This window comes from Tamandua tetradactyla, chromosome 6, assembly GCF_023851605.1.
Source record: "Tamandua tetradactyla isolate mTamTet1 chromosome 6, mTamTet1.pri, whole genome shotgun sequence".
In the NCBI taxonomy this organism is placed as follows: domain Eukaryota; kingdom Metazoa; phylum Chordata; class Mammalia; order Pilosa; family Myrmecophagidae; genus Tamandua; species Tamandua tetradactyla.
This window is the reverse complement of record NC_135332.1, coordinates 20,196,418-20,214,351: the sequence shown is the minus strand read 5'-3', so window position 1 is coordinate 20,214,351 and position 17,934 is coordinate 20,196,418. Positions and strand designations below refer to the sequence as shown.

General features: G+C 44.3%; 1 long non-coding RNA gene across 1 annotated transcript in view; it reads left to right on the top strand.

The window, feature by feature from the left end:
* LOC143685844 (uncharacterized) overlaps window positions 1-9,830 on the top strand; it is a 39,142-nt gene extending 29,312 nt beyond the window's left edge. The window contains exon 4 of the long non-coding RNA XR_013176773.1: window positions 8,561-9,830. This is a non-coding gene — a long non-coding RNA (uncharacterized LOC143685844). The remainder of the gene's footprint in view (window positions 1-8,560) is intronic.
* The last annotated feature ends 8,104 nt before the right edge of the window (window positions 9,831-17,934 follow it).

The window sequence follows — 17,934 nt, the reverse complement described above, 5'->3', positions numbered from 1 at the left end:
AAGAAGCCTGGAGAGAAGGCTAGCAGACTTTGCCATGTTCACAATGTGCCTTTCCAGTTGAGAGAGAAACCCTGAAAGTCATCGGCATTTCTTGAGTGAAGGTAACCTCTTGTTGGTGCCTTAATTTGGACATTTTCACAGGATTAGAACTGTAAACTTGCAACTTTTTAAATTCCCCTTTTAATAGCCATTCCATTTCTGGCGTATCACATTCCAGCAGCTAGCAAACTAGAACAAGGGGTAAATTCTGTTTCTTAAATTCTAGATTCCCCACCTGCCAACAGTTTCAGAGATTGCCCCCAAGCTCCTCACCACCCAGTGCTATAAAATGGTCACACCTTTGATAAGGGACTGGTAGCCTGAAAGATATTGGATTTGGAACTCACAAAAAATGGTACTTTTCTTTTTAAATAAATATAGGAAAGGTTGGCAAATACGGGTTAAAAAATGGGAAAGGCTGAGAAAAAATGTATAGGGCAATAAGCATGTAAGCCAGTTATAGCTTTTAAAAAAAATTTTTTCTTTTTAAAACAATGACCTAAGAATGCCAGTCACAACATGATAACAACAACAACAAAATCTCATGTGCAGAAGACTGACTGAAGGTTTAGGTGGGAGGCTGAAGAATCATTGTTATTTGGTTGTTTTATAAAGTAAGCAGATGCTTCAGTGAATTGTACTATTTACTTCCAGAAACCGGCCACTTCATTGTTTTTATGTCTTATATTTCAAGAGAGGCTTTATTGCTACAGAAGAGGCAGTGGCATTAAGTAGCATGAAAGCCTGTGGCACTCCCTACCTCTTGGGTCAAAGGGCCTAACATCATAGATGAATTTAAAAGGGAGCTAGATAATTCTGTGGCAAATATTAACATTGGCTTTCATGCATATTAAAGACTGGTAATCAAATCTCATGCCTCAGAGAGTGGATGAATTCTGCCAGATGTAACCACCTTCTTTCCTCTCTGCCTATGCTTGTATCTCTACTACAGGGACCGTGACGGGTTTGGAAGAGAGAAAGCTCTAGTCTGAGTGACAGCTCACTGAAATGAAATTAGCCAGATTAGAAAAGAAATCTTCACAATCCTCTGTGACTCAGAACCCAGAGAAGGGGCGGGCCGAGGCGGCAGTTGCAAACACAGCAAAGTCAGGTTTCTCACCCATGGGATGTTGGTGGAAGTTTCTACCCTGGAAGTTTCGCAGGACTGTCAAGATTTTGAGATTTGCAGGAAAGATGAGGTTTGTTAACTGACCTGAAGTCTGAGCAAACAATTTTTCAGGGCCTTGAGCAGCTGGAGACCCCAGACCATCAAGGCTCAGCCTTACTGCCGAAGGAGCAGGACTGCCATATCCAGTCTCTACTTTCACCCTCCCTTCCTTCTTTTTTCCTTTTCATTTCTCTTTCCTTCTTCTCCTCTCCAGTGGGGACAGAGCCTCTTCTTCTCTCTGTCGCCAGGTGTTTGCCTTCTTATATGCCCCACAGGACTCCAGGGCCAGGCATCACTGGAGAAATCACTCCCTTCAGTGTCTCAGCAGGAGACTCAGAACCTGAGGCACGGGGAGGTGGGGTCCAGTGTTCTCAGGGAACCAGCACTCCCCTCACTCCAGCATCTTCTCTCTTACCCTCCCCTTTTGTTCCTTCCCCTCAGCATTCAAATGTGCTTTAATACTTCTCTACCCCTAAAAAAACTATTAAGATAATTCTCTTGTCCCCGATGCTCCTCAAGCTTCTTTATCTCAACTCCCTTTCAGAGCTAAGTTTCTCAAAGGAACTGTTCACAAGCTATCTCATTGCTTCTCCCATTCTCAGCTCAGCTGGCTCAGCTTTCTCCTTCATCCTCTACCCTCCAAAGGAGCTGCTCTTGTTGGGTTACCAGTAGCCTCCATGTGGCCTCAGTGGCTGAACACTATTTAAGCTTTATTCTACCTAACTTTTTGACTGAGACCACTCCCTCCTCCCCAGGCAGTTTTTCTTTTTTCTAGTGACACTTCATTCTGGTTTTCTTCCCAACTCCTTCAACTTGTTCAAAGAGCTGGGTTCAGCTCCAGGGTCTCCTCAGGGGTCTTTCTACACACACACTCTCTCTAGGCCATCTCACCAGCCCTCTGCTGTAGTCCTGCCTGTTTGCCAAGTTCTCCCAAATGTGTATCTAAGCTCCAAACTCCTACGCCAATAATCTCCTCTTCTTGTATTACTCAGAGCCATCTTGAGTGCAAACTGACCGAATGTGAATCTTGCTAAACTCCTTGTCTGTTTGCTTCCCATCCAGATCTCAGTAAATCAGTCCAGACACTCAGAAACATGGAAGTTCTTGCTGTCAAGTGTCTCTCCCTCACTCTCTGTATCAAGTTCATCCCAAGTCCTGTTAATTCTGTCCCTCAAATATTTCATGATTTCAACCATGTCTCTTCATTTTGCTGCCAGTGCTGGAGTTCAGGCCACCACCTTCTTTCACTGGAACCACTGCAGTGGCCTCCTACCTGGTCTTGTTTCCACTTTTTTGGCCCTTTTTAAATTGAATTCATTCTTCACACAGTGGAGCGATCTGTTAAGACATAAATTCCATCATATGATTCCTCCCCTTAAAATTCTTCTATTGCAACTTGACGGGGCCTTCAACAGCTTGGTTCCCCTGCACTACCACCAATCTCCAATCTCTCACACCTCTCCCTCACTCACAACATGTGACACTGGTGTTCTTTCCATCCTAAGCTCTTCCCAAACTCAGGGCTCCACATTGTAGATCCCTCGGCCTGGAATGATCTTTCTCCCACTTTTTGCCTGACTAATGTCAACCCATTTTTCTCGGGTCTCAATGTAAAGACCATTTCTCCATAGAGACATTCCTCAAACTCAAAATCTAAATTAGGTCACCCAATTCTGTTATCTCTTGTATCTTGTTCTTGTCCTTCCTAGAATTATTTACTATTAAAATAAGTACAAATATTAAAGGTATTCATATGTTGGCAGCCTTGAGTCCCTGTAAGTTCCATGAGGTGAGGGATTATGCCTGTTTCCCCATTATCACCCAGGCTTAGGACCCTGCCTGCCCCCAGCAGGAGCTCAGTCTGTGTCTGCTAAAGAATGCATGCTTGGTCAGAGCAGAAAAGATCACCAAGCAACACATGAGAGGAGGGGAGGTGGTCCCCAACAATAATCATTCCTCTCAGCATTTTAAGTTGTGTCACTATTTTCTCACCAAAACCCTAAAATGAGGAATTATTCCCCAGTAATTGACAGCCTTGCATGATAAAGTTTCTGAAAACCAAGTTCTTCTCTTAATTGTTGTTCTAGTTTGCTAGCTGCCAGAATGCAATATACCAGAAACAGAATGGCTTTTAAAAAAGGGGAATTTAATGAGTTGCTAGTTTATAGTTCTAAGGCTGAGAAAATGTCTCAGTTAAAGCAAATCTATAGAAATGTCCAACCTAAGGCATCCAGGGAAAGATGCCTTGGTTCAAGAAGGCCAATGAAGTTCAGGGTTTCTCTCTCAAATGAGAAGGCACATGGTGAACACAGCCATAATTTCTTTCTCATCTGGAAAGGCACATGGTGAACATGGTCAGGATTTCTCTCTCAAGTGAGAAGGGCACATGGCGAACATGGCATCATCTGCTAGCTTTCTCTCTTAGCTTCCTGTTTCATGAAGCTCCCTGGGAGGCATTTTCCTTCTTCATCTCCAAAGATCACTGGCTCATGGACTCTCTGCTTGTGGTGCTGCAGCATTCTCTGCTCTCTCTGAATCTCCTTTGTTCTCCAAAATGTTTCCTATTTTATAGGACTCCAGAAACTTATCAAGACCCACCCAAATAGGTGGACATGTCATCACCTAACCCAGCTTAACAACCACTCTTGATTAAATCACATCTCCAGGGAGATGATCTGATTACAGTTTCAAACATACAGTATTGAATAGGGATTATTCCACCTTTATGAAATGGGATTTAGATTAAAACATGGCTTTTCTAGGGCACATACATCCTTTCAAACCAGTACAGTTGTTAAAGGTGTGGCTGTATCCTGACTGGTTGTACAGATGTCTAAGAACTGGACAGTCAACTCGTGTGTAAGTGCTCACTGAGTACCCTCCCCTGAGGTACTGAGGCCAAGAGGCCTGACCCAGCTCATAGGATGTGACCAGCCCTGTCAGGAAGGAGAGACAAATTCAAATGACACAACTACACAGAGAATGCATATCATCCCTAATGCATGTGATAAACACATTCTGGACAAATATCTATCATGCACAGTCATTGAATCCCCATGTGGTGTGTCAAGGTGGTGTGCTAGTGAGAGCTGCCTGAGAAGTGGGCCAGCTTTTTGACACTTTGGGTGAGCCACTTTGTCTCTCTGGACCTCACTTTCTCATCTGTAAAATGGGGATAATAAAAGCTCCCCGTCCTGTTTCACAGAAAAGGAAGGGGAAATCACCTTTTATGAAGTCCTTTCTTCATGCTGGGGCCTGTATTAGACATGTTAATACACGGACTTTATTAAACCCCTTCAACTGTCCTGAGGAGCTGGCCTCAGTCTCAACTCACAAATGAGGCAACAGAGGCTCTGAGAGGTGTAGCAATGTGTCCAAGGTCACAACTAGTGAGAGACAGAACCATAGTCAGGACTCTCGCCTGACATCAAGGTTCATGCTCCTTCTACTCTCATCTGGGGGAAATGTAAGCCTTTTAACAGGAAAGCTCTGTTCAAATGCAAGGAGAAATGATTACTTTATGAGAATTGTGGTCAACCATAGATGGGAAACTGGGCTTCATCCATTCCTTCACAAATATGGTTGAAGGTCTTTGAACCTGGTGTACCGTGCCAGAGACTCACCGTGCTCACAAGGAATGTCTCTCAGAAAAAGTATAACTTGGGATAATCTTTTCACCCTCTCTTAAAAGACTTTTGACATTATATTCCTTTGGCCAATAAGCTTTTCTCAGAAACTCAGGCAGTAAGTCTATCTTTTTAAAATTTGGTTTATAAAACACATTTGGGGGGGAATACACCTATTATATAAAGTGAGAAACACCCATACATGAGGCACATTTATGAGTAAACTGTGAGCTGAGGTGATTGCTGAGGCATTGTGTTGAGATATTGACTTAATAAGATGGCAGAGCCTCTGCTGGCTGAGTCTCTGGATGACTCTGGCAAGCAGAGTCTACAGCTAATCTGCTTTGGATAGGTAGCATGAGCATGATATAAGCCTAACTTGTTTTAAGCCACTGAGCCATTTACAAGCACACACTATGACATGATGGGCCAAGGTGCAGGATAGTCAAGAAGCCAGGACCTCTTCTTTGTTCCCTGAGAGTAGCCGGCAGAGTGGACCTGAAGTCAGAGATTCCCAGGTTCCCATCACAGCTCTCTCTGAGCTGGTCTGTGATGCTGGGCACATCATAGAACCTTCCTGAGCTTCAGTTCCTTTATCTGGAAAATAGGGATAATGATTCCAGCTTTGAAGGTTTGTTGAATCAGCCGTCTCATGAGTTAATCATAGTAGATCTCAAAAATGTTTGTTGGTTTATCCCACATGTAAAGTACTCTCCAAGGACAAAATCAAGCAAACAGAAAGTCCTAAAACTCCCTTACACCCTTCTCCCACTCCTCTGGGCCTTCTTTAAAGGAATTATGTTGTACTGTAGCAGGCAGGCCTCCCCTCTTTCTATTTCAGCTGTGCTCTCTGTGGAAAATCCCCAAACACCCTCTCCTTGCAGGCAAGTGAGATAAGGCACATTTCCTGGTATAGAAACCCCCTCCCCTAGCCTTCAGGAACCGGTGAAAATGCACATAGGCAAAAGAAGACATTCCTGGGATGGGGGCCCCTCAATGGTTCAGCTCTTGGCCATTCTCAGCTTAAATCAGCCAATTGTTTACCTTGTCTTTCACATGTCAAAGAGTCTAAGGTTGCCTTTTGTTCGAGACTCAGACTTGCAGAGGTTACTCACTGAGCCTTATGGCCATAGCAAATAAAACCTGCTTTCCGAAAGTACGGATCCTTAGTCTCAGCCTGTTCTAACTTCGAGGAACATTCCTGGAGGCCTGCGGCCTCGTTCCTGGTTTTCGTGCTACAGTACAAATTCTCACATGGCCTGGGAGCCTTTACATTTGAGCTTTTTAAAATATAGGATCTCTTAAAAGATGTGAGAAGCTTGTTCTAGTGGTAACTTTGCCGCTCACTTTTTCAGTTCCCACTGGATACATAAAGCTGCTATAATAAATATAAGATGATGAAATGGGGGAGGTGGTATGATTGAGCTGAACTAGTGTGTTATAATTTTTTTTCTCATGGGAGAATAGAGGTAATGGGAAGTTGCTTTTTGGGAACAAGGCTTTAAAACATGCTTCTTGAAGGCAAGAAGCAAAGATTCCTATTTTGTAGGCAGCCTTCTTTTATTCCAAATATGATTATTTTTATGGTAATACTGATTTCTCTAGCAAGAATCCCCCAATCCAGGAAGGAGTCTGTGTCCAGCTTCTTGTTTGTATTCAGGATAAATATTTTAGTATTTCTATATACCTATTAAAGAACAGTGAATATTTATGAGAAACTTTGCTGCTATTTTTAGGAGAGCTTATTAACGCCATTATAAGGCAGAAATAAGTTTTCCTGCAGTATCTATTCTTCCATGTCAAATCTTAAAATGGTTATTTTCTTTCTTCACAGCAGGTTCTTTTCCATATAGATTCATTTCTTACTGACTATATAATTATTTAATTAAAGCTAATATGGGCCATGTAAGCATTTTAATTAATTTAATGGCTTGAAGTAGACTCTTTAAAGTCAAAAGAAATTTATGCACCTGGAATCTAGTTGAAAACCTGTTGGTGTATATATACATATATATATATATTTCCTGCTTTATAAAAAACAGGCTAGGTGGGGGGGTGGGACAGGAATTGGAATTCTGAGAATAGCATTTATAGCTTCTGGTTTAATTTCCTTTTCCTTTTGTCATTTATTAGAGGAGTTGTAGGTTTACAGAAAAATCATGCATGATATTCAGAATTCCCAAATACCACCCTATTATTAACAACCTGCGTTAGGGTGGTACATTTGTTACAATATATGAAAGCACACTTTTATGGTTGTACTGTAAAAGGGAATTTTATAAAGCTTAACAGTAGCTAATTTTTCCTGCTTAATTTAGCTATTTACATATATTTTAGCTTCTGAAATATCCAGCAAAAGCATTTGTGTCATTTTATATTCACGGCTATGCATTTGGTGTGAGTTAAGAATTATAAAGAAAAGAATTATGGGCCCCATCAGGCTGAAGATAAACAATCCTGGCGCCAAGATTACTTGTTGTAAAACTGTGAAGAAATGCTTATTGTAAAACTGTTCTTATCTGCTTTTTTGCAAAACAGCACCTGTGACCCATGCTCAACCCCCACCCCCCTCATCTTACCCCTTAAAAGGCTTTTGCAAACTCAGACGGGGCCTCTCTGCTCCTGTGTGTTCAGTGAGCCCTACGCATGTGTGGAAAATAAACCCCTTGCATGTTGCATGAGAGAACGTCTCTTGGAGTCCTCCTTTGCGTGGCAAAACTCTCGAATTCTCGAATTCTTACAGTACTATTAACTGCAGTCCATTGTTTATAATGTGGTTCCCTGGGTTGTACAGTCCTATGGTTTTTGTTTTTATTTGTATTTTAGTAACATCCCTACAACCTAAAATTTCAATTTTTAACCACATTTAAATATATAATTCAGTGCTGTTAGTTATGTTCACAATTTTATGCTATCACTACCATATCCAGTGCCCAAACTCCTTCCATCAGGTGGAAATTCTGTACAATGTAAGCATTAGCTACCCATTTCCTATCCCCACACCCAACCCCGATAACCTTTACACAAGCTTCCGGCTTTGTGAATGTGTTTATTCTCATTATTTCATATCTCCAGTTTAATTTTAAGCAGAGGAAAATGCCACAAATGACAGTCCCAACTGGATCCTATGGGTAAATGGAATTTTTGAAAAGCAATGTTTTTAATTATGAAAAGAGACATCAATGTTTTCTAAGGAAAAAAGCTCCCCAAATTATTGCCTGGCTTTCTTCTACTTAAGCCTTCCTTAACTTCTAAACCCTTCCTACCTTTTCTCTGATTGAGTACATTAAATAGCAGACAGCATGAGGGCAGTTTTCAAGAAAAACTTCTCCAGAATCTTGGGATCCAAGTTAGAAATTCTTACATTGTTAGTTTGAGTGTTCAGTTCCTTAAGACTCTTTGTTTCCTGTGTAGGTGACAATTGGCAAAGATTTCAGATACATGACCAGGATTTTAGGATTACTTTGAGAAAGAGGACCAAAGTCTTTTGCCTCATGAATTCTTGAAGCCTTTATTCAGGAACTCCAATACCAGAGGCTTTATCAGGTACACAAGAGAAAAATAGCTGTGGGTTTAAAATTCATCCTCAGAACCATTTAAACAGCTTCCTAATTTGGAAAATTGGTGGCTTTTACACATTTTAGACAATTCAAGGTTAAGGAGGTTGAACTCTGGCTGTGAGAAATTCTGAACCTTTAAAAATTAATTTTGGACCTGATCTTTGTAGGAACTTCCTGGCCTGTTCCCAGCACATCAGGCAGCAGCATAGAACTGTTTTGCCAAAGGAAAGAGCACCCACCAATGCTGCAGAGTCCAGACAAGACCAGATGCGGGGATGCCAAGAGCCCTGGGCAGCAGCGGAGCATGGCTGGCTCCCAGGCAGACACAAAACATGGAGCAGAGGTGTAATGGCTTCCAAGGGCAGTGCCAAGGGAAGTTGCTGTGAGACACTGTGCAGGTTTGTGGTGTATGCCCGTCACAGTGTCAGAATGGTATTAAATGGAATTGTTGTGAACGAGATCCAATTTTGATGCATTCACAGGAGAACCTGATTAAAACACTCAAGCTCACCCTTTATCTGCATGATAAAGAAATATAGGTCACAAGTTTTCGTCTAATAAAACTAAGCTGCTTTATTTGCCATGATAGAAACAAACCCAAGACTGGCTGAAATATAACTAACTCCTTCTTAATCCCCCTCAAATATCAACAAAACCAAGTTGATTGTCTTTGTTTGAATGATTTAGAAATACTTTCACTTTCAGATACCATCCATTAGATCTTTTTACACAATCAGATTAAGTTGAACTTGATCAAGCAAAATTCCTGATCCACCTTTAGCACTCAATTAACCAGGGGTTGCAGTTCCAAGAATACACAGACATATGGATCAGACATGGGGACTTAAAACTGAATTGGGAACCAAAAGGATTTAAAACCAACCACATCTTTTCCCCCAAAGAAAAGCCACCAACTCAGACTTGGACTGTCCCCAACCTCAGGTATTTGGCCATCCCCTCTGTGTGAAGCTGTGACTCAGTTCTCTAGAGAAAGTGAGAAAAAGAGGCATGATGCCTTGTATGAGAGCAGACAGCCAGAACCGTGGAGGATAGTGGAATAAGTGGCCTGGTTTCCTGACATCGAAACACAACAGTAGTGATAAGCCTTTGTATTTATGTAGGACTTTATTATTCTATGAAGTACCTTCTGGTGCATTCTCTCTCTTTTAAGAGAACAAGGGGAAGACTTGGGAGATTTCTGGGTTGTGTTTTGGGGACACTGCATCCAAACTCCAGTTGCTGTTGGGAACACTGAATGGCCAGTAATATCTTCACACCCTGGGAGGGAGTGTTTTGTGCTGATGGGAGGCACAAAAGGACAGTTCCCAGCTGTGGCATGTGTTGTTTATACTTTGCTTGTGATTTGGGAGACTTCTGAGTTCTGATGTACCGAGTCACTTGCTCATATGTCTGGTTGGAATAAAAGCAACAGAGGAAGAGGCTGGGTCACTTCTTTTCAACACATCATGAGATACAGCTCTGCCCCAAGTCTCTTCACCTGGCTTGGAGGATTTCATTTTTCTCTTCTCCAAATTTCTCACCTCCTGGAAAGCAGCACAATTAAATAGCAAAAGGGTAGGGGAAGTGATAAGCATTATTTACCTGAATTATCTTTACCAGCATCTCCATTTTTCTGAAGGAACCTGTGTTTTAATTCCAGGAAATTCACCTTTTCTGGAGATGGCTCTGAAGCACCAAAAAAGCTAACAGGATGGTGAGCTAGAAGCATTTGGTCACTAATTGTTCTCTTTATTTATATAACTTAAGCACCAGGCAGGATAAATTCTTTCAAGCTGAATATTGCTTTAGCTTCTTCTTGTTTTTTATTTGTTTGTTTAAAGCATTTGAAGCTTTTTAAGTAGTGAATTTGGGGGGAAGGGAACTATGTAAATGACTCCAGTTGCAGGTTTTTCTTTATGGTGTTTTGAAGAAATGTACAAATAGCAAAGCCAGGGATTTTATTTAAATGATTTATACTCACATGTATTTTATCAAATAGTGATCACTGATAAATCCTTTTTTTTCTAAATTAGAGACTTAAAGAATAATCATGCATAAAATACAGGATTCCTATTTACCATCCTGTTAGTAACACCTTGCGTTGGTGTGGTACATTTATTACAATTGATGGAAACACAATTTTATAATTGTACTATTAACTATATTCCATGATTTAACTTAGGTTCCACTGTTTGTGTTGTGCAGTTCCATAGATTTCAAAAAATATATTTTTTGATGGAGCACTGTGTAAATCTTATATTTGCAAATATAACAAAGATATTGACAGAAAAGACATACAACTTTTACAAAAGACTGTTTACTGACTAAATACACTTAAAAGAAAATATATTTTGAAACCTGTTCTGCCATGAACAGGTAACATATCTTATTACTCTGCTGTTGGTTTTAATGTTAAGCTTCCGAAAGCATAATAAATTTGCAATATATACTTTTGAAAAAATTTGGGCATGTCATAACAATTCTGGCCAATACAATTTACAGAGAAAAGAAGGAAAGTACATCCTAGAGACTAAGGTCACGGAAAGTCCTAGCTGGGTTCTTTGATTTCAGAGCTAGTGCTCCCTTTTATGTCAATCTGACCCTTTCAAGTATTCTTCAAACGATGTCCTCATTGAATGATTCCAATGCAGAATGGTACTGGATGAAAGCATCTCTCCTTATTTTAACCTTCTTTACTGACAAATAAGTGTGCCAACTTTTCACCATGATTTTCTAAAGTATTTCAACATATGGAGCTTACACAAACCTCTTCTATAGAATAAAGTGGGTAGTAATGGTGATGATGAATTTTTTAGCACTTATTTTGGGGACAAATAGAGCAGCTGCATCCTCCAAATCATTTGGCTGTGGGATATAGCAACTCCCTTGCCAGTGAGTGTCCGTGGGAGTTAGTGAGTGGACTGGAGTGTGTTGCCCATGGCAGAAGACGCCTGAGATCAGAAGGGGGCTGGTTGGTCGACCTGCATATGTGACGAAAAGTTGCAATGATTTGAAAAATTTCCCCTAAATCATAACTTCGTATGAAGCCATCTACCACTGGACTTTAAAGCTATTTTGGTGACCTCCCCAGATTGGAGTGTGTATACATTTTGAAGGAAGGGATGGAGGGAGAAAGAAGCACATGGCATGGTACACCTCCCCACCCCCTCTGTCACTCTCTCCCGTGTCCCTGGCACTACCCAGGCAGCAGGGATGAGCGGTGCCTCTGGGCAGGCCCCACCCTGTCTCATACATTGTTTCAGCACCCCTTGCAGGAACTGTCCTTGCACTTGCTGGCCAGGCCCCTCCGGCTCTAGGAGGCAGGCTGTGCAAAGTCAGCGCCACTGTTGCCGCCTGGAAATGGGTTCATACTGGTGAGGAGATGCAGAGCCCAACCTCTGAATTTTCCTGGGCTGTTTGCCTCACTGCTGCCACCAGCATCAGGTCCCTTCCCGCTGCAGTTTGTCATCATCTTGCTACCATAAAAATCACATCTCAGTTTGGGCTCCAGGGCTCAAATAATGCACAAGCACCATGTTAAATGCTATGATGTGAAACAGCACTTTTTCTGTTTCATGGAAGCCCATCGATCTTGAAGGCACAGGTCCATGCTGCTTTGCCCGATGCTCTCTGACTCACTCTTCAAAACCTTTTAGGCAGGTCTCATTGCCCCTGTTTTACAGATGAGGGAAGTGAGTCTGCTTGCAAAATTCATGTAGCTGAAAATGGGAAGTGTCGGAATTGAAGCCTAGCTCTGTAATTCTGACTTAAAAGTTTAAGCCTTTTTATTTACATTGTTCTTGTTGACATTTCATAATCAATCAGAAATTCATGCAAATTGAACATCTAAAATCCTTAAGTTTATTGTTAACTATTAAAATGGTTCCCTTGTAATTTTGAAAATAATGAAACTACTTTCAATCTTCTGTTTGCTCTAGGAAGACAGTTCACAAGTTTTAAATCCCTAATTTTCTATTCTGATCTCTTGCTTCTTTGCCACCCTCTGACAGGCTTCTGATGACATGGTCCTCCGTAGCTCAACGGCTAATCACAGGGAAGTTAAGGCAAAACTCTAGGCATTTCTTCAGCACTGAAGATAAAGGTTAAGGCAAATCCTTCCTTTTAAGTCTCATTCTCACTCTGTTTTTTCCCCATTTAGATTGTCCACATTATATCGGGAAAATTTGTCTAGGTATTAGAAAGGGCTAGGGGCCTTGGAGACAGAAAAATGCAAGAACAGGCCCAGAGAGCTCTCAGGAGTGGCTGTTTCTCTTCCTTGAAAGGGAAGTGCATGAGGCGCTTGGCAGGCCAGCCGCGGTTTCACTGGGCCAAGGAGACTGCGGGCCCAGCTCGCTCCTGAGTGTTTTCCGTGTGAGCGTGTCCTGTGTCTCCAGCTCCCCATCCACTTGGTGAGCAGCACAGGGCTGGCACTCACTGCTCCATCTGTTAGTGCTGACCTTGCCTCTTCTGTTTTCCTAAAATGAGTAGCTTTGCCATTTGAAATGGTCAGAAGATGCCTTCCCACTCTCCGTGATGCTGGAAGCACCTCAGCGGTAGCCGACAGTGTGGGAAGTAACTGTCCCAGATGAGCAGGCCCTTGGGCAGCTCCACGGGGTTGGAGTGTCCTCCCCGGGCACAGCACCCATTCCCTCCACTTTAAGCCTAGTGTCCAGGCTCATTGTGATCTTTGAAGCACCCTTTGTCCCAGCCTAGCATTTCTGTGTATTGTAGATGGAAACAGAAACTACAGGCTTCAGAATCAGAGAGAGCTGTTGAACCCTGGTTCTGTAATTTGCTAGCTGTGTGGCTGCCTGGCGTTTAACACCTCTTTACACCTCAGCACCGACACTGTGACACCTAAGTGTCAGAGCAGGGGACAGGCTGTCACCTAAGTGTCAGAGCAGGGGACAGGCTGCCTCTGCTGCCCGCTTCTGTTTGCTGGGCCCCTGGAGCCCATGAGCAGGAGGCAGTTTGGACTTGGAGAAGATCAGAGATGTGCAAGGAAACCAGTGAGGACTTTCCAGCCAAGAGTTCACCTCACTTTTTTTCCCCCAGAAGAAATCCTAGTGAAGGAGTGGTCTGTTCATTTTCCTCATCTCCTCGTCTCTCCTCCTTGCCCACTTTGTGCTTCCTTCATCACACGAGTTCACACGAGTGAAAGGCTGTCCTTACAGTCAGCAAATCCTGCGGCCACTACCTGTTCATCACCACATACCATCTACTCGGCTTCCACAGGATGCTGTCCCACACTTTCTCCTGGGTTCTTTGCTGCCCTTTCTCTGCCTTCTTTGATGGTTCTTCAACCACCAAATGCTGTTGTGCAGCAGAGCTCCTTGTCCCATGACTTTGAATAATTGATTTGCCATTGACTTTCAAATTTTCACCTGCATGCCTGATGGACTTTTCCCGAACTCCAGAAAATATACACAATTGCCTAAGTGATATAGTCACTTGGGTGTCATAAATGTATTTCAAAGTTCAAAGATTAACCCTTGATTCCCAGCCTCTGAAGCTGGTTCTGCTCCTACAGCATCTCATCCAGCACCCTGGCCACCCAGTGACCCGAGCTGAAAGGCTAAATGATTTTCTCCCTCCCTACTGCCTGGACCCAGAATCTGCCCACTTCCTACATTCCGTTATCGGCATCCCGGGTTGACAACGCACCACTGCTCATGGCGACGAAGACCTCACCTCCCAGCCGCTCTCTCTGCATCTAGTTTGCTCTCCTCTGGGAAGCCCCCCCAAGGCGGGCTGAGGGCTTTTCTGAACTGTAAATCTGGTCGTGCCCCCCTCCCCTCTGAAGACTTTCTGTGGCTCGCTGCAGCGCGTGGCTGGCTGGGGGTCTCTCTGGGTGTCCGCGCTGTGAAATGGGCACACGTGTCTCAACCCACCACCCCGACAGGCTCGCAGGCTGCCCTCAGGTGCTGGACCCAGGCTACCCCTTGGTCTTCCGGGGGCTCTTCCTTTCCTTCTGCCTGGAAGGGCCTTCCTTCCCCCCAGGTCTCCCCAAGCATAAATGCCACTGTCCAACCTAAACGACCCCTCCCCAGGTCAGGCCGCATCCTCCCATCCATTTCTCATTTCCTCTTGAAGGTGATCACTGTCTCTCTGTGTCCTCCTCTCTGTCCCTCTCGTGGTTGTCCCCATCGGCCACAGCGGGGCCACAGGGCAGGGGCCCCACAGTTCTCTCAGCATCTGTCCCTCGTGCTGGGAGCGAGGACTGCTCAAAGGCATGGACGTTCTCAGGATTTGTGGGGGGAGCGGTTTTAGGAGTGCCGCGGAGGCTACACTAGAGGCGTGTGAAAGACTCTTGGGGACTCGAAGCAGGATCATGCAGCCTAATTTCCCAACTTCAAAGGATGAGTTGACGCTGACACAGTGGGCTGAAGTGGGGAAGCCAGCAGAGAGAAGGGACAGCACAGAGGCGGGGAGAGCGGGCTCTGGTCCCGGAACACACGTGGCTCTGCAGACCTGGGCTGGGGGCCGCTGGGCTCCAGAAGGGCTGGGGCGGGGGTCCCGCGGTGGGCCGGGCTGGTGGGGAAGCTGGCAGAGCGTCCTCATGGTGGTGTGCTGGCATCCAGCAGCGGCGGCAGGACAGGGAGCCGATCAGGTTGGTGCTCTGGGAAGGCCCCAAAGAGGCTGGCCTGTGCAGGGTCGGGGTTTGCTGGGAGCCTCTGCGGAGCAGGGGACACTCAGGGGGGACACTCAGGTTGCCTGCAGTGGAAGGGCTGGGCCATTTGGGAGGGCTCTGAGGAGAGGGCCCTTGGTCCTTCTTAGGTTCCTGACATGGGGCTAAGCAGTGGGTGGTGTTGCAGGAAGCTTTTGTTTTTTCGTTCTTTCTGTCCTCTGCCTTTCCCGGCAGATGCCCAGTGGGTGTTCGGACGTCAGGAGAGAGGTGTGAGCCGGAGCTAAGACGTGGGTCAGGGGTGTACACGGGGGAGCTGGAAGCAAGACTGTGCATCCCCGGAGGAGAGTTAGTAAAGTGTAGGTGGCCAGCGCGGGAAGAAGGAAGCCCACTTCCTCAAGATGGGCGGTGGAGGGGTGTCCGAAGGAGGCGGGGGCCCGGGGAAGAAGGGAGGAGGGCGGGGTGGGTGCCTCTGTCTGCCGGGAAGGCGCCGGTCACCCGCTGCCCGAGCAATGCCTGTGCTCCTCCCAGCCAGGCCACCCTGAGCCCGGCGCAGCCCCACCAGGCGATAAAAGCTGGTGGAATCAGCGAGTGTGGTGTGGGTCTCTCTGTTGGAGGAGCTGCGGGCTTATTTAGGGACGGGCTGGAAATGTGGGGTTTCCACGCGCCGCCTGACGCCGGCCGGGCGAGGAGCCCTGTAGGTGTGCTGTTCACTGCGGAGGGCTCCGGGCTCGCGGCTGGCGGCGTGCCTGTCCCTGGATGTTTTTAAACTTGTGAAATGTCCCGTTACATCACATATGTGAATGACACATTTTATGCAGTAGAATGCATAATTCAGCGCTGTTGATTACATCCGCGATGCGAGTGGTGCGGCCACCACCGTCCACTCCCTGCACTGTCGGCCTCACTCCCTGTCCCCATCCCTCAGGAGTTTTTACCAAAACAGAAGTAACTGTTGAAATCCTTATTGTGAAATGTCAAGTTGCTTTTCCTGTCAGTAATTTCTTGATGTGGAGGGAGAAGCTTCATTTATTGGTGCTTCAAATTAACGTTGGTGTCCTTTCTCTAAGCCCACGCTATGTGGACAAAGTTTGGGAGTTTCTGAAAGAAATTCTGCCTGAGTTTAAGCTGTCAGACGAGCCCAGTTCTGAAAACAAAATGATGCTGACAGATGCCAAAGTAAAGGAAGCAGGGAAAGAAGTGAAAGATGCAAAAGACTTCAAACCTTAAAGTTCATTTACGGCACTCAAAGGGCCAGAGAAAAGTGACAGAGTTTCAAAGGGTAAGGCCTCTTTTATCAAAATGCTACTAAGTAAGGATATTGTATATGGCTATTTTATCATCATTGTTGAAATGGATGCTTCTTTTTTATCATTATCATTTCTTAAGTATTATGAAAACAGACAGGCAATCGGGATGCTCCGTTCCTAGGATTTTAGAATTTGTAAAGAATTTGTAAATAATTGTTCAATGCATTGCTTTATTTAAAAGTGAAAGCCAATTGTCTGCTTGATGATACTAAATTAATATAGAATTAATAATGGGAGAGACATTGCCTTTCCACTTTCCATTAATTGCATCTTTCTTACATGCTGTATGTAGTGTGTGCTAAGAGAAGAGTCATCCATTTTGCCTTGTTTTTGTTTCAAGGAATGTAAACTGAATGAAGATTAGATTATGGTTTGCCAATAACTTACTGTAAGGTAGAAGTTTAAATCTGAAGATAAAATAATTTCAAGTTATTTTACAAAGTGCAAGATCATTTCTCTTTTCAAAGTGGGAAATGTATCAATTAATTATGTATTTTGTTCAGTCTCCAAAATATCCCAGTGCTTATGAATGACAAAGCATGTACCGTAAGGGGGAATTACATATACTAGGGATGCTCAGATGCCTCACATGCCTCAGTGGCATCTAGCACAAGCTTTCAAATGTTTATGTTTATAAAACACTGGTATTTTCTCAGAATTATTTCCCACCAAGATCTTGTCCACCAGCATTTCCCACAGTATACTGCCCAGAATTTATTACTTTAGATGCTCTTTAAAAATGTCCAAGGCCATGGTTGTGAGTGACACCCACCTTCCAAGGCCCCAGCCAGGATGACCCGCTGCCCCATAGCTCAGGACAAGCAGGCAAATGAGGTTGGTGGAATTGGTTTTGCCAAGTGTTTCAAAATTAATTTGTTCCTAGAAGCCCTTCTTCATGTCTCACAAATTAACATCCATCCATCCATCTGTCTATCCATCCATCCGTCTGTCCACCCATCTATCCATCCATCCGTCTGTCCACCCATCCATCCATCTGTCTGTCCACCCATCTATCCATCCACCCATCCATCTGTCTGTTCATCCATCTATCCGTCCATCCATCCGTCTGTCCATCCATCTATCCATCCACCCATCTGTCTGTCCACCCATCTATCCATCCATTCACCCATCCATCTGTCTGTCCACCCATCTATCCATCCATCTGTCTGTCAGTCTACCCATCTATCCACCCATCCATCTGTCCGTCCACCCATCTATCCATCCACCCATCCATCTGTCTGTCCATCCATCTATCCATCCATCCATTTATCTGTCCATCCATCTATCCCTCCACCCATCTGTCTGTCCACACATCTGTCTGTCCACCCATCTATCCATCCACCCATGCCTGAAAATGCACTACTTGCCAAAGCACTCTGGGAACTGGCATAACTTGGTGAGCAAAACGGACATGGGACTCACCCCCTGGAGCCTACCATCTAGTAGGAGAGACTAACAGTGGTGAATTTTCTAACAAAGTATGAAAATACAAAGGTATTTCCACAAGCTAAACATGAGCCTTGATGCAGGACACTCTGTTTGTTGATGTGAGGCATGAGGAAAGGATTCTATGAGGACATCTGAGCTGAGATTGCAGATGAGAGGG